Raw genomic sequence first — 17595 nt, forward strand, 5'->3', positions numbered from 1 at the left:
GCGCGTGGGGGTCCAGTGGTTCACTGTCAGTTCCCTTGGTTACCTATTAGACATACACACATGGCTTGTATTCCCTGCTGTAAGGAGACGTGGTCTTCCCATCTGGATAGGCTGTTGAGCTGTGCTCTGCTGGGCCCAGTGGCTCAACCATGTCTGACTCTGCAACCCCATGGACTGCAGCCTACCATGGCGTTTCCTGGGCAAGAATGCTGAGGTGGGTTGTCACTTCCTTCTCCAGGGGATCTTCCCAACCCAGGGATCAAACCCCCATCTCCTATATCTCTTGCATTGGCAGCACTGCAATTCTTTACCCACTGAGAGATTGGGGAACACAAGAATGTCAACAAAAGGTACCTTTTGATAGACTTTTTCCAATTCATATTATACTGTTTTCCAAACAAAACCATCTTCATCTGCCAGAGTCCTAAAAGTTCTAGGTCTTTACAAGTAGTTTACTTCAGGTGGTATTGTTCCAACTACTGCTACATGAATGTTTATTCACAAAGCTGTCATTAACGGCACAGGACTGTCAAAGCACACTATTAATAGATAGGGAAGGGAAACACTTAGGAATCAGAAGATTTGATGTAAGAAAACAAAACTTTAAAAATTTGGCACCAAAAGGCAATGAGAAGGAATGAGAAATAGTGGGAAAGGAATGGGTATAATGAGAGTAAAGTCAGTAAATTTAAGAGTTTAATGCCAGTTTGGGGCTAATACTAAAGAGTTAAAATTAAAAATAAACATTAAAAGTACATTGCAGTGAAATTTAATCTGGGCATCCTAACACGGAATGGTTGTACATTTCCCTTTTTCCAAATATTTCCTTTGACTTCCCTGTGTAAAGATGTCCTTCTGTCTTATCTCAGTGAACAAAGACTCTGAAGGTAACTGTGAGAAAGGATAAAGCGCTTTCTGTCTCATGATAAAAGATATGGCAAAAAAGATTAAAAATACTTTGAAAAATTGTCAGGCATTGCAATGATTTAATTATAAGAGAGAGAAATACAACTGATAAAGATTGAGCTATTGCATTTTCTTAGCTGTTCCATAATGTTTGATACACTAAATATCAAGAAAGACAGTTTGGATTTTGTATATTTTAAAACTAAAGTCAGTTTTCCTCTGATTTTTATTCTTTGCTTTAAGAGATAGCATCATAATATTTTAGAATGTTTATTCCAAAATTTTACAAATATGTGTTGAATACATATGGTACAAAATTTGGTGTGATGCACATATGAAAAAGAAATAGCAGTACAAAAGTTCCTCCTCTCAAAAAGTTTCCAGTCTAGGACTATATATGCATGAAAAAATGCAAAGCAATGAATGCAAAGAACTAATATGAGTTGATGCTTTTGAACTGTGGTGTTGGAGAAGACTCCTGAGAGTCCCGTTGACGGCAAGGAGATCCAACCAGTCAATCCTAAAGGAAATCAGTCCTGAATATTCATTGGAAGCACTGATGCTGAAGCTGAATCTCCAATACTTTGGCCACCTGATGCAAGGAACTGACTCACTGGAAAAGACCCTGATGCTGGGAAAGACTGAAGGCAGGAGGAGAAGGGGAGAAAGATGATGAGATGGTTGGATGGCATCACCAACTCAATGGACATGAGTTTGAGCAAGCTCCGAGATTTGGTGATGGACAGGGAAGCCTGCCGTGCTGTGGTCCATGGGGTCGCAACGAGTTGGACACAACTGAGATACTGCACAAGAACAACAATATAAACATAAATACCAAAGAAGTTCATCCCTAAGATTTAGAATTTAACTTGAAGTGTTAGAAGACTGTAGTATCTGTACAGTCTTCTACAACTTGCTTTTTGTATGTACTAAGCATCACATCTATAAAATAAGCATATGTGTTTAATATCATATATATATTCAATTTTGTGGAAAATACAATGGAGAGAAAGATCATTTAGTACAATGCATTGTAAATACATTGAGAAAATTTACATTTTTGCAGAGCAAAATGTAATAAATCCATATTCTTGGGTTTATATATATACATGGATTCTTTTATAAATCCATATTCTTGGATCACTCAAAGTGTTCCACATATTCAGTTAAAATCACCAGGTAAAGATCAGTATATTGCAATGGACTCACTGAAAATATGCATTTTGAGTGTTCTTTTTTTTTTTTTCATCAAAAAACAAAACATAGCAACAGGTGTCTAGTAATCAATGTATTAGTTGTATTTTTTAATGTAATGTGGCAAAAGATAGCATTTTAACCAAGCTAACACACACTAAATGGAATTTTGCACTGACCTTTGGAAATTCACCTTTGAAAAGTTATATTTTAGTGGTAAATCTTTGGCTTTTATAAAGGTCATGTTAAGTAAAAGTCATGTGGAATATGTTTCTGTGTCAAACGCAACCTCCTCTGACCTCATTTTCCCCACCAGTTACCACTCCATTTGTCAGCTCCTCTTCCCTACAAAACCGCTTTAAGGATTCTAACTTAGCTCTTTCCTTGATTTCTTCCCATTCTCTCTCCCAGCAGTGCCCAGTCAGGCTTCTTTCTCTTCCCTGCTTCCAAATAGTGCCTCAGTCAAGGTGACCAATGACCTAAATCATGAGCAGACTTTAACAATGGTGTCCACTCCCTCTTCACTGATACACTTTCTTCCCTCAGCCTTACACCCACTCCTTCATCTGACCTTACAGGTCCTCAGTCTCTTCCAAGGATGCTTACTCATCTCCCTAGCGTCCTAACTTTAGAGTGGCTTGGGGCTCAGTCCTTTATCTTTTGTTCTTCTTTAACAATATGCGATCTCTTGGTGGCTTCATCTAGTCTCTTTGATTTCATACCCTTTATATGATAATGAATCTAATTTTTTTTTATCTCCTGCCAAGTTTTCAGTCCTGAATCGTAGATCTGTATATCCAGCTGCCTACTCAGTATCTGCTAGGATGTGGTATAACCATATCCAAATTAAGATGTCCAAAACAGAACTATTGTTGTGGCTCCTTTTCCCAAAATATTCCATTTATAATCTTCCCTATCTTACATGATAGAAACTCTATCCTTCCAGTTACTCAAGCTAAAATTCTTAGGGTCATCCTTGATTCTTCATATACTATCCAGTCAGTCATAAAATCTTGATGAGGTTCAAACCCTATGTGGAATAAGTATCTCTTGTCATCAACTCCATTCGTGGCTGGAAACACCATCATCATTTCGCTTCATTTCTCCCCAATAATTTTCAAAATGGTCTTGCTGCTTCCAGCTCTGACTTCTCTACAGCCTGTTCTCAATAGCAAACAAGGTGATCCTTTTAAAGCAAAGGTTAGATCTTGTCATTCCTCACCTGGCATCTCATTGAAAGGAAAATTCAAGGTCCTCACAATGGCCAACGAGGACCTACAAGGACATCTGAATCCCTATTACCTTCTGATTGAATTTCTGCTACTCTCTATTTTACAAAGAAGACATGAAGCACCCACTGTGTTAGGGCCATCTTGCTAGCTGTTCTCTGAAATGACCTTTTTAGATATCCTGACTGCCAATCCTTCACCTTCTTTAAGTCTTTGCTCAGAAGTCACCTGCTCAAAGAAGTATCCTCTACCATCCTGTCTAAAAGGACAACTGGCACTCCCAGTCCCCTTGCCCTGTTGTATCTTTTGGTACCATTTCCTGCCATCTACTAAGCTATAAAATTTAACTTACTTATTATATTTATTTGTTATTGTCTTGATTTCCCAACTGGAATAAAAGTTCCATACAGAAGGGGCTTTTTGTCAGTTTTGCGCACTCATGAGGTGACGAACAAAGAACATAGCAGGTGCTGAACTCTGTAGATACTGATCCACTAAACAGAGCTGAAAGAGAAAGAGAATGAGGTCTGTACATGATCTGAGGCCCTGAAATATGGGCATATATGGCATTGTGATAGGGTAACACACGTGTCCAGAGTTATATCATCCCAAAAGTTCCAATTTAGTTGTAAGTAGTTTGATTTAATTTTTTCTTATAATGCCACAAGTAATCATTAGTCATTATCTTTAAATTCTAAGTTTTCTTCTCTCGGTATCCATCTTCATTTGAATCTTGGCCCAATAATTTTTCAGTTCCTTTTTTGATCCCAGTGTTTGTGAAATTTTAGTTGATTTTCCTAGTTGTCCCAGCAGGAGAGTAGGTCTGGAGTAGCTGCTGATCATCAATAGCAGTGCAAGTCCCTCCAAGAATCCACTCTAGACCCTCCTAGGAGAGAAGGTAGACCCACTCCTAGTGAAAGGACAGTCCAAGTTCACCTTTACCCTCTCCTTTATGAAGTATGCATGAGATAAATGAGTATTTTTCTGAGCTCCATGGCCCTTCCTGCCCTTGTGAGCCCTCAGAATAGGGAAATGACTAGAAATCCTCATTTCTAAGGTCAGTTTTGATCCATGTTTGGGAGTGGGGGAGGGTGTTTTGAGCTTCTTGTTAACCCTAGATGTTTCTGGGAATATCTTCATTTTTCTCTTTCAGTAGTTGTACTTGACACAGTCAGAGAAGACAGTCCTTGGAAGTTCCAGAATGACACCCTCCCAACTTAGCAACTCCAGCAAATAGGAAGACTTCTTCCCTCTCCCAGTATTTGTTTACCAATCTCAACATAGCACATGACTAACCAAATCTGGACTATGTCTAAAGGGAGAGAGGGAGGAGAAACTACAGTTCTCTAAATAATAACCCAGAGAAACAATAGGAAATGAAACAAATGTGACTTCCCAGATAAAATTTTCTGGGCAAACAGAAGTGCCATCTGCCCACTCCAGCTCAGCATGTGCCCAGCGCTATAGTGATTACCCTTAGGGATGCAAAGCTGAATAAAAACTGGTCAGTGCCCCTCTCCGTTACTATCTTTAGGGTGTGAGTAGGCGTGTGGAAAACAATTATATCAGTGATGATGCTATAGCAAAGGTATTAAAAACATGCTATTTCCTTAGGGCTAGATGTGCTCAATTCCACTTGTGGAGGTCAAAAAGTTTGCTTGAAAAAAGAGGTAAAGTAGAGAGCTTTTTAGGAGTAAGTAAGCTTTGCCAAGGTAGGCAGAGGAATTGTTGTTTAGTCGCTAAGTTGTGTCCAACTCTTTTGCAACCCTATGGACTGTCACGCTCTGTCCATGAGATTTCCCAGGCAAGAATATTGGAGTGGGTTGCCGTTTCTTTCTCCAGGGAATCTTCCCAACCCAAGGATCAAATCCATGTTTCCTATGGCATTGGCAGAGAATGGGAATTAAATGGAGTGGTCAAGTTTTGAGCCTGCAATAAGGAATGTCAGAAGGAAACCAGTGAAAAAATTACTAAGCCATATTCAGGGCCTGATTGTGTTTGGAAACTAGAAATTTATTATGATACCAACCTTCATAGTTACGTGATTCTGTTTTTCTTACAATTGCTGGAGCAGTCTCTGATTGTTAAAGACAGGTGGCTATGCAGCCAGCTGAAATTTCCTCCTCAAAGAAGTGCCACAATCCTATGATAAAAATTAAAGAAGACTTCTGAATTGGGAGAAGGGGAGATTTCTTTATTTGGCGGGCAAAAGGCAAGAGGGTTGGTTTTCAAGTAGAGTATACATATTGCCCAGAAAACTCATCCCTGAGGGACTACAGGGAACCCTTGGGGAACAGATGTTTGTGTATAAGTTCAAAGTGGTGCTGAGTCTGAGTCATCAGTGCTTGAAGTTCAAGAGACTGCATGCTGAGGGCCCTGTGGACCACAGCCAAAGATTGTATTATTCTCTACCTTTTATTCAGACAAATCTCTCATTGCCTTTTCCATGTGGCTAGAAAATTCTGCACTAGTTAACTGTATCTGTAAAAGCATGGGGATTATTCCAGGTTGTGTAATTACCAATATCCTCCCACCACTATCAATTTGTCCTGCATCACAGATCACAATTAAGATATGCAAATATATTCATTTAAATATTCAAATTAAATGGCCCTCTCTTACCATTCCAGCCATCCAGAAATCACCGTCATCGTCCCCAGGTGACACCCCTACCTCTCTCAAGGATGTACCTCATCTAGGTGGTGAGTTCTGCTGATCATGCACTCAGATTGAGAAAACTAGGCTTGTTTTGGTAGTTCTTTAGGAATTTGCTGCTGATATTGTCAGTTAGTCATGTAGCCAGGCTCCTCTGTCCATGGAATTGTAGAGGCAACAATACTGGAGTTGGTTACCATTCCCTTCTCCAGGGGGTCTTCCTGACCTAGGGATCAAACCCGGGTCTCCTGCATTGTAGGCAGATTCTTTACCATCCGAGGCACTAGGGAAGCTCCGATATTGACAGAGTAATGATGAAATACAGGTAGTCTACTTACACACCTATCATCCTTATCATAGCAGTAAACTCCACTGGAACTTTGAGCTTAGGAATGGTTTCTTCTCTATTTTTAAATTAATAGGCTTTGGAGCAGTTTTAGATTCATAGCAAAACAGAGCAGAAAGAACAGAGAATTCCCATATACCCTTGTCCCCTCACAAGCACAACCTCCTCAGCATCAACATTTATCACAATGGGTGAACCTACACTGACACGTCATCATCACCCAAAGGCCATGGATAACAGCAGGGTTCACTCTTGGTGTTGTATGTGCTATGAATCTGGGAAAAATGTATAGTGACATATTCCACCACTATAGGATCATGCAGAATGGCTTCACTGCCCTAAAAATCCTTTGCTTTCTGCCTATTCATTCCTCCCTCCTCCCTAACCCCGATAACCACTGATCTCTTTTTCCATCTCTACGTTGCATTTTTCCAGAATGTCATATGATTGGAATCATGCAGTATGTAACCTTTTCAGGCTGGGTCTTTTCACTTAGTAATATGAATTCAAGGTCCCTCTTTGTCTTTTCATGACTTGGTTACTCACTTTGTTTTAAGTACAGACTAATATTCCATTGTTTGAATATGCCACCGTCTATTTTTCCATCCACTTACTGAAGGACATCTTGATTACTTCCAAGTTTTGACAATTATGAATAAAGCTGCTATAAATATCCTTGCACATGTTTTCATGTGGCCATAAATTTTCAAGTCATTTGGATAAATACCAAAGAGCAATCATATTGTAAGAATATGTTTAGTTTTATAAGAAACTGTCTTCCAAAGAGGCTATACAGATTTGTATTTCCACCAACAATGAATCTTATTGTGCCACATTTTCTCCAGCATTTGAGGTTGACAGAGTTTTTTATGTTGGCCATTTCAATAGATGTGTAGTGGTATCTTACTGTTGTTTAAATTTGTAACTCCCTTGTCTGCTTCCCTGCTGGCTCAGACGGTAAAGAGGTCTGCCTGTAGTGCGGGAGACTTGGGTTTGATCCCTGGGTCAGGAAGATCCCCTGGAGGAGGAAATGGCAACTCACTGCAGTATTCTTGACTGGAAAATTCCACGATGGAAGAGACTGGCAGGTTACAGCCCATGGGGTCACAAAGAGTCAGACACAACTGAGCGACTTCACTTTCTTTATTTCTTTTTTCATGATGTATGATGTTGAACAGCTTTCCATAAACTTATCTTTCATCTGAGTATCTTCTTTGATGAGGTGTCTGTTCAGGTCTTTTGTCCAGTTTTGAATCAGGTTGTTCATTTTCTTACTGTTGAGTTTTAAGGGTTCTTTTTATATTTTGGAGAACAGTCCTTTATCACATGTGTCTTTTGCAAATATTTTCTCCCAGTCTGTAGCTTACCTTCTCATTCTTTTGATAAAGTCTTTCACAGAGCAGAAATTTTTAATTCTAATGAATTCTAGCTTTTCAATTTTTTCATGAATCATACCTTTGTGGTTCCAACTGTATAATTATCTCTTGAGAAGGTTATAATCTACAGGGTCAAAACCGGTTTTATTATTATCTTCTGGTCTTAAGTCTCATTTTCCCCTCTCTGTATTCTGGGAGAATTGTGTGGCTTGTCTTTACCTTTTACCAATTACTTTTCTTCTGGGTCAAATCTATTCATCTGCCTCCTTCAATATTTTTTATTTAGCACCTGGGTTTTTCATCTTTATGAATTCTTTACTCAACTCAGGTTATTCCTTTTGCATGGAAGACTTTCATGGAAAGTAATTTTTTATTCTTTTTTATTGGAATATAGTTGATTTCCAATATTGTGTTAGTTCCAGGTGTACAGAAAAGTGAATCATTATACATATACATATATCCACTTTTTAAAAAGTGTTTTCTCATATGTCATTGCAGAGTATTGAGTAGAGTTCACCATGCTATATAGTAGGTCCTTACTAGTTATCTATTTTATATATAGTGGTGTGTATATGTCAATCCCAATCCTTACCCCCTGGTAACAATAGGTTTGTTTTCTACATCTGTGACTCTGTTTTGTAAATAAGTTCATTTGTACCATTTTTTAAGATTCCACGTATTAGTGATACATGATATTTGTCTTTCTCTGTCTGACTTACTTTACTTAGTGTGACTCACTAGGTCTATCCATGTTGCTGCAAAGGGCATCATTTCATTCCTTTTTACAGCTAAAAATATTCCATTGTATATATGCGCCACATCTTCTTTACCTATTCCTCTGTTGGTGGACACTTATGTTGTTTCCATGTCTTCACTGTTGTAAATAGTGCAGCAATGAACACTGGGGTGTACATGTCTTTTGATTTATGGTTTTCTCTGGGTGTATGCCCAGCAGCGGGATTGTTGAGTCATATGGTAGTTTTTGTTTTTGTTTTTTCAGTTTTTTAAGGCACCTCCATACTGTTCTCTGTAATGGTTGTACCAATTTGCATTCCCACCGATAATGTAGGAAGATTCCCTTTTCTCTGCACCCTCTCCAGCATTTAATTTTGTATTGAATTTGAAAATAGAGTTAAAATAGTTTGTGAATATTACTTAAAGTATATATTCAGAATCTCTTGAATCTCCAGGAAAAAAACAAAAACCCTCCTACTGATATAAAGGATATTTACACATTCACTCATTTTTCTTTGTTTCTTCATTCTTCTCTAAGAAGCCTCTATGCTGCTCCAGGGTTGTAGTATAAGCTGGCATGAACTGAATTACTTACCACCAAGATGAGTATTACTTCAAAATCCAAATGTTTCCTAAAGAAAACACCAGATGAATTTATGGGGGTGGGGGGGGAGTTTGACAGTACCCAATCCTTACTAATTTGAAAGAAAGGAAAGGAAAATGAATCTGTCTTCATTGGCAGAGCTATAATCATGAGTCGTCTCTCTGCCTAGATATAGAAACAACCCTTAGAGGAAGGTTTATGACTATGCCTGTTTTGTTTTGTTTTGTTTTTGAAGGAGTTCAGTCTCAATGCACCTGACCCAATGTTTTTGTCATAGAAGTTTTAGGTAGTGAAATGGAAATCCTTCATTAGCCCCTCAATTCCCTGTGGGCTTCTGTGTCTTGGAAAAACACAGTTTTTACCTCTCTGACAAAAGGGTCTTCTGTGGGATTCTCTTGGAGTATTTATCTTCTTTTCTGATTGGAGAAGAGAGGACAAACATTCTATTTCTCTCAGGAAGATTAGTACACAATAATCTTCAGTTTTGCTTTCCCACACGGTCTCATCAGCAGCACTTAGCAGAAATACTTCAGATTTAGGATAGGCACATAGTGTTCATTCTTTTTAGTTACTAATCCATGTTATATTATCTATATTTAATACTACTTGGATTGTATTTACCTATTTATAGGGATTCCCTGGTGGCTCAGAGGGTAAAGAATCTGCCTGCAATGTGGGAGACCTGGTTTCAATCCCTGGGTCAGGAAGATCCCCTGGAGGAGGGCATGGCAGCCCACTCTAGTATTCTTGCCTGGAGAATCCCCATGGACAGAGGAGCCTGGCCGTCTACAGTCCATGGGGTTGCAAAGAGTTGGACATGACTGAGGGACTTTCACTTTAACTACTTTTAAATTATTTTCTATTTTGTAGTCCATTTTTTATATTAACACCACCATCTAGATGCAAGTGTTTGAATTTGTATAGCATGAAGTTACAAGCTTTTACCATGGCAAAGAGAGTAAGTTATATTTTCGGACTGTAAGGAATGTTGTAGGAAAATATTGTGGATAAGTCCTCAGTAAGAAGCAGATTTATGGAAAATAAAATATAGTGTACTGAATAACAGCAGAGAGATAAAAGAGAGACAGGGAAGAAAGTAATCCAAGACGACTGATTACACAGAAAAGGACTTTAAAGGGTCGAAGACTTCAGGGAAGAGTAAAGTCTAGCCATGAGCCACTTGCTCATTTTCATGGACAAATTTACCATACTGGTAGCAGTTTCCACTAGAAGCCAAATAGGTGTGTTCCTAAGGTCCAAAGAAAAGACTTTATTTTTGAGGAGTAACTTTCACTGAAAGTGGAGGTAAAAACAAGATAAATTAGTGCAAAGAACTGCAAACACAAGACTTAGGAATTAGAAAGTGTCCTAGTCTAAAGCAGAGTTATGTGATAGGGCTGTATTTGTTATTTACTGTAGTTGATTCTGATTAGAATGAGTTCACTCAAATTCATTCACATCATGTTTCCAAACCAATTTGTTGACTGAGTGAGTCTAAGACGGAAAGATTATTGTGAGAGAAGGAAATCAATAGAGAAATGCTCACTCACATTTTTTGACTAAACTTTTCTATCTGGTACTTTTGAATGAGATAAGAATGAATCCCAAGTAGGATATCATCCCAACGTACATTAAATTTTGTTGACGACCCTTAAAAAAAATCAGCGTTGCCCTTTAATCATTTGCCAAAGATTTTATTTTATTACTTTTTATCAAATTTATGTGCCTTCTCTGAGTCCTTTCCAAATATCCCAAAGCTCTTAAACTGTGTAACCAAAATTGTACATGTATCCTGGTCTCTCCTTTTCTGCATATAAAGGGAAAAGCATTTCACAAATGTCAATGAAGTGACAATCAAAAGGAAGGTGAAATCATGAATTTAAATATCAGAAACTAAGTCCTTTAACTAAAGGGAAGAAGTCTTTTACATAAGAGGCCAAGGGCAGCCATGTTGAATGATCAATGCTCCTTGCTGTGACAAATTAAAAGTGGAACAATTGAGAATTCCATCATGACAAGGAAAAGTACAGTTCACCATAGGAAAACTAGAAAAAGAAACAGTGATTTTAAAAAGGATGACTCACTTGAAACCAAAAGCAAAGAAAAGTGAATAACATTTGCCTTTGTCCTGTACTCACAAGTGCAAAAGAACATTTAAGAGATGCCCTGTTTAAAGTAGATAACTAGTTTAGCTGTTTAAGTTAGATAACTAGTATGTGAATTGAAAGAAAATGGAAAGTCTTTTAGCCAAATGTTAAGAATAAAAACTGTCTCAAGATTCTTATTAGCTTAATTGTGCATGCAATTTTGAATTTTACTGAAAACATAAGCTAAGAGCCACTTTTTAAAATTTTATATAAACATATTCCCTATATTGGATGTACCTATTTGACTGTAAATTTAGGCTTTGATAATTTTGAAATGCTGAGTTAACTCATATAAGGTTCCAAAGTGTATAAGGCTATATAATTACTTTGAATATTAAGATTCTGTGCAACATAAAAAACTGCTTCTGTCCCAAGAGATTCTCTAGAGAAAGCTAATTTTTATGTGATTTCCTCTTGATGTAAAGAGTTCTTTAGATGTATTGAAATTGTTCCAAAGGAATGCATCTGCTACAATTAGGCCCTGATAGAAAAGATATTATCTTGAAGAGAAAAACAACTTAAAAGCACACCTTTCAGAATAATACTGTTTCAGTAAAACTAATGTAACACTATTTGACTCTGTCATGTGAGGGTTTGTTCCCAGGAAGTAAAAGAAGTATGTACTAAGCTTTACAAACATAAAAGTTCCCCCAGACAAAAAACTTTGAATTTGAGTTTTTATCAAGTTACTCTAATAATGTCTTTTTGGAGAGGGTTACTATAAACAAAAACATTACAAAGCACAGATACAATTTATTTTAATATGGTGTGTGTTTACTGAGTATTCTGGACTGAACACTTAGGGGTCACTAAGTGGATTGTGACCAAAAAAAAAAAAAAAGAAAGAAATACTTGTTAACTTTGAGGACACCTAGAACCTGAAGCAGGCCCAAGAGAAAAGTAAGCAATTCAGCATATAAGCCTTTTAAGACAAAGGAACAGGTATGCACTGCAGAGAAGTAACTGTTTCATAAAGGGCCTTTAGGTGTGACCTTTAATTTCAAAATATTGTGGCTTATTTTAAGCATGTCTTGATGAAAGAAGTTTGTAAATGAAACTACTACATGATCTTGACTTCCTGATCTAAAAAGTAAGTAATAACTCAATATCAGGGGCAATAAATGCAGTTTTATGCAGTAAAACTTGGATCATATTTTATTGAATATAAGGTATATTTTTAAAACATTTAAATGTTTATTAAATCAGTTTGCACTTTATAATCTGCAGTGTCCTTCCACTGTGGTTGGATAAACCAAGACCAATTTAAATTAAAACTTCTTCATGAGTATTTGGACCACACTGATGGTGTGAATTCAGAACACAACTCTGTCTGTGGTTCAAATTCTTGGAGGAGATACACTTTTTTCCCCCACTAGCTGGTAATAAGATGGAGACATGTAATTTTCCTTGCTCTCTCCCTCTACATATTGGTTTCATCTGTTTTTGCTCTTACACTTAATTTTGTGACCATTTGATATCCCACCTTGGGTACTTCTGCTTTCATAATGCTATGCAAAAATAATAGTCTGTCTGACAATGAAAGATTTCTTACATTCAATGTAAACTTGAAATTTGTCTTACAAATTTTCGAGAATTCCTAGAAGGTATCAAGCATGACCAAATTTTGGGCAGAGGAAAGAGCCATCGTATGCCTCACAAAGGTATAGCTGATGAGGGATAAGAGGCTGGCTACAAATAAAATGGTTTATAAACCCATTTGCTTTACAGACAATAAAAGTTTAGAACTCTATTATACACTTGCTTCGGTTAAAAGAGAAAGTACCATATCTTCAACTGTACAAGTAAAACTTACTGATAAAAGGAGGTAGATTAAAAATTGCTTGGTAAAAAAATAATATATTAACAAATATATAATCATATAGGTAAATACTTAACTTTCTCTTAACACATATTTGTTTTATGCTTCAAATAGATTATTTGAGAACAAGCATCACGAAAACAAAGACTTTCACTCTCTGTTCAGCCTAGATTTAGAATATTATTTGACACATGATAAACACTCAAGAAATATGTGTTGAGTTAGTTAATGTGTCAAATCACATCCATTGATACATAGAGATTTGCATATATACATATATTATGGTCCTTCCCGAATTATTAAATGCTTGAAGCTTGAGTCTACGTTTATTTCATTCTTGGGCCTATTTAATGAAACTAGTTAGCATTCCTGATTTAATGGACAGGAATTTGAGCAAACTCCAGGAGATAGTGAAGGACAGGGAAGGCTGGCCTGCTGCAGTCCATGGGGTTGCAAAGAGTAGGACATGACTTAGCAACTGAACAATGAGATTTCAACTCTGTAAGCAGAACCACCAACCTGGCTGATATTAGTCACTCCATATCTCCTCTGTTAAGATACACACTAGTTGAACAGACTCTAGTTCTTATCTGGAAGAATCAATAATCTTGGTAACTAGTAAACCATATTGACCAATTTGCCATGCTCCAGTTCACTGCATACACTTATGGTTTGATTTACTCTGGGGCTCTTAGAATACAGTTTGATAGATTCTTACTAAATAGCATCTTACAGAAACTTCAAGCATCCTTTTTACAAGCCCAACAGTTCTTTCATTTGTAAAACTGTATGCCACTAAAGGGAGAAGGCAATGGCACCCCACTCCAGTACTCTTGCCTGGGAAACCCCATGGACAGAGGAGCCTGGTAGGCTGCAGCCCATGGGGTCGCGAAGAGTTGGACACGACTGAGCGACTTCACTTTCACTTTTCACTTTCATGCACTGGAGGAGGAAATGGCAACCCACTCCAGTATTCTTGCCTGGAGAATCCCAGGGACAGAGGAGCCTGGTGGGCTGCCATCTATGGGGTCGCACAGAGTCGGACAAGACTGACGCGACTTAGCAGCAGCAGCAGCAGTATGCCACTAAAGAAAGGCACAAGTGCACTAATGATCAAAAGGCAGGTAGAGCTTAATGGGAAGGAAATAATAGAAGTTTCTATATACTTTTTTAAAAGATGTGATGTCATAGCAAACTCTGGGGTCCTTGATCATGAGTATAAACCGCTTCACTATAGCAGCGTAATCATCATGGTTTTAGAGAAACTGTTAATATAAACTGATAACCATTACAATACCAGAAAAGAAGCCAAGCTACTGAGTTTTCCCCTGCTATCCTCTTTAATACAGGTGGAATGAAAAAGATAACTTAACTTAATGATGCTTTGCAGCACTAATTATTTGGTAATAATCAAAAGGTTTCATGATCTGAAAAAGTTGTTTCAGTACAGCCCATTAAACAATATGAAGAGCTATTATTCCATCCTGCTGCCTTGCTGCCACTCAGGTGTTCACCTGCCAGCTGCTTCCTAATTAAGAGCATATAAAAGGAGAATAACACGAAGTGCACAATTGCATAAGCTTATCCAGTCCCATTTTGGTGCCAACAATAAATACTATCTATTATCATAATTTTGACCAAGACAATGTTGATATTCATATTGACACTATTCTAAGCCAGTGAAAAAAAAGTCTCCTGAGCCTAGTTTATTATCTCAATCATAGAGATGAAGCCCTCTCTACTTGTAGCTAAAATAACAGCATATATTTTTATTCTTACCAATATGTAGAAGGTAATTTAAAATTCAGGCTATATCATTCGTAGTCAACTGGTATCCTGATGAAAGATTTTACTCCATACATTTTACAGTTATTCAACTGCAGTACTTATGTGTTGATGGATCAAAATAGTAGTCTCCTGAAAGTGAAAATCCCATCTGACTCTTTGCAACCCCATGGTCAATACAGTCCATGGAGTTCTCCAGGACAGAATACTAGAGTGGGTAGCCTTTCCTTTCTCCAGGGGATCTTCGCAACCCAGGGATGGAACCAGGGTTTCCTGTATTGCAAGTATATTCTTTACCAACTGAGCTATCAGGGAAGCCCTATACATCTCTAAACCAGAGAGAGGAAGAGAGGAAGGAAAGAAAAGGAAGAGAAAATAAAAGAATTGAAGCTATTACCCAAACAAATTCTTTTTATTCTCTCCGTTCACTTTTTGTTGTTCAGTTGCTCAGTTCTGTCCGACTCTTTGTGACCCCAGGGACTGCAGCATGCCATGCTCCCCTGTCCTCCACCATATCCTGGACGTTGCTCAAACTCATGTCCATTGAGTCGGTGATGCCCTCTCTTTACTACCCCTTTACAATTGAGAAATTGGTTCGGAAATTGTTTCATGTTCACTAAAAAAAAAAAAGTAAATTCTCTTTCTCTTGGCTTCTCTGATCTAGGGAGTTGGTGACTCAGAATTATCCTTAAGAGAACAGTATCCTTTCTGCTCATTGTTGGATTGTATTTCTGACGCATGAGCTTTAACAGCTCTGCACAGGTGCAAAGGTAAATCGTCAGGCAGGGAAATAGATCTCAGTGCCACCACAGGCCAGAAAAATAGAATTTTAAGAATAAAATGTCTCTAAACCAGTTAGTTGCTGTGTCTGTTAAAAAAAAAAAAAATCCTGATTTAAACACAATGTTGCCTTCTATTCAAAATAATGCAGTTTGTGAAGGCATTAATATTTAGATTCTTCCAGAGAAATACACCCTAAATTCTGAAAATGAATTTAATGACATAAAGGAGATAGCTTCAAAAAGTAGTCATCAGAACTTCCCTGGTGGTCCAGTGGTTAAGATTTCACCTTCCAATGCAGGGGGTACAGGTTCAGTCCTGGTGGGGGAGCTAAATCCTGCATGCCTCAAGGCCAAAAATATATAAAACAGAAGCAAAATTGTAACAAGTTCAATACAGACCTTAAAAATGGTTCACATCAAAAAAAAATCTTTAATTAAAAAAAAAGTAGTCCTCTTGTAGATATTATGATCCAGTTTCATAGGTTCAATCCTGACTGTCAGCCATGAGCAATCTCTTTAGCCCTCACATGTCTTTCTTTCCTCATCTCGAAAATGAAAACAGCAGTTCGTCGTTTGTGTATATTCTTTAGAGAAGTATCTGCTCAGATCCATTGCCCAGTTTTTAGAGTTGTCTTTTATTATTGATTTTTAGGCTGCCGTCTATGGGGTCGCACAGAGTCGGACACGACTGAAGCGACTTAGCAGCAGCAGCAGCAGCAGTAGTGATATATATATTTTAGATACAGATATGTAATTTTAAAAATGTCCTGCCTTATTTATGTGTGGATTAATTGTTTTAAAATATGCAAGGTGCTCAGAATTAGGAAATATTTAGTACTGTTTAGCTTGCACCAGGTTCTCTTAGTAAACTAATAGTCATGACCCTTAAACACTTTTCATCTATTAAAGAATCATTGATATTTCATAGAATTCATATAATTTTCTCAAAAGAAAATGAAGAAAGAAAGCAATTATGGCCAAAGATTTTGCCGTTTCCACCACCTGAAGGAATGTTACCCACACTTTAGCCATCTATTCACTTTTCACCCTCATGATTTTGGTATAATATACAAATACATGGATCATATTTTCATAACACTTTTTCCTTATATTGAGTTAAACAAATTTATTGTAAAAAAAAGTTTTATATAATTTTAATCTTTTAATTTGAGCACATGTGCAAGTTTGCTATTTTTTAATCCTTTAATTTGACATACAAACAAATGTCTATGTTAATTGTTTATTAGACACAGAGTTGCTTCAATTTCTGACTGAGCAAGACTACTGCCAGTCATTAATAGCAACAAAACAAATATCTGAAACAATTTCCATTATTGCTTTATAACTGAAGAATTTTCAGAACTAGAAAGTTAACATTTGGATGCAAACTAATATTAATTCAACTAGAAGTTCTTTGATAGCTTAAAGCTAAGCATGATAAATGCCATACTGATGAAGCTTTGGTCATGTCAGAAATATTTCCAGGGCTTTTTTAAAATCTGCAGAAGGTAAAACTGAGTAATAAGGCTATGAATATAGATACTCAAGGAAATATCAGATGCAGGATATTTGAGGAGATCATAACAGGGTTAGTTATCTCAGTGTATTTAATATCTCAGGGTATTTAATAAAAATGAATCTGGTTTAATTGGTGATAAAAGTCAAGTTGAATTTATATCCGTAAAAGCAAAATTAGGCCTGGTGTTGACACTCTAAGGCATTTATAAAAATATTACCTGGAAGAAACTGGCTTTTGTCCTAGCAAATACAAACTGATGATTCTTCCCTACAGAAGATTAGTTTTCAGCCCCGAGTTACTTATTCTGAATTCTACAGGAAATTAGTTTTTATTGGAAAAATTGGGAGGAAGGATGTGTACTCTCTTTTTAATTGGACCTCAGGTGCAAGAATTGGGTTATAGATTTCATCGTAATCATTGATATATGGCACACTCATCATTGGCCCCATATGGCCTGATTTTATTTAACTATTTGTAATAGCAAAATTTGCAACTGCA

At 37.2% G+C, this 17595-nt stretch overlaps 2 long non-coding RNA genes across 2 annotated transcripts in view; one reads left to right on the forward strand and one right to left on the reverse strand.

Annotated features, from left to right (window-relative positions):
- LOC145518052 (uncharacterized) overlaps positions 1-17595 on the forward strand; it is a 179302-nt gene that overhangs the window by 115260 nt on the left and 46447 nt on the right. The window lies entirely within an intron of this gene.
- Positions 1-17595, reverse strand: part of LOC145518051 (uncharacterized) — a 38559-nt gene that overhangs the window by 501 nt on the left and 20463 nt on the right. The window contains exons 2-3 of the long non-coding RNA XR_014062557.1: positions 5359-5472; positions 3682-3833 (exon numbers count right to left, since the gene is read on the reverse strand). This is a non-coding gene — a long non-coding RNA (uncharacterized LOC145518051). The remainder of the gene's footprint in view (positions 1-3681; positions 3834-5358; positions 5473-17595) is intronic.

The sequence above is a fragment of the Giraffa tippelskirchi genome, chromosome 8 (assembly GCF_054371585.1).
Source record: "Giraffa tippelskirchi isolate mGirTip1 chromosome 8, T2T-mGirTip1v1.2.pri, whole genome shotgun sequence".
NCBI classification, from domain to species: Eukaryota; Metazoa; Chordata; class Mammalia; order Artiodactyla; family Giraffidae; genus Giraffa; species Giraffa tippelskirchi.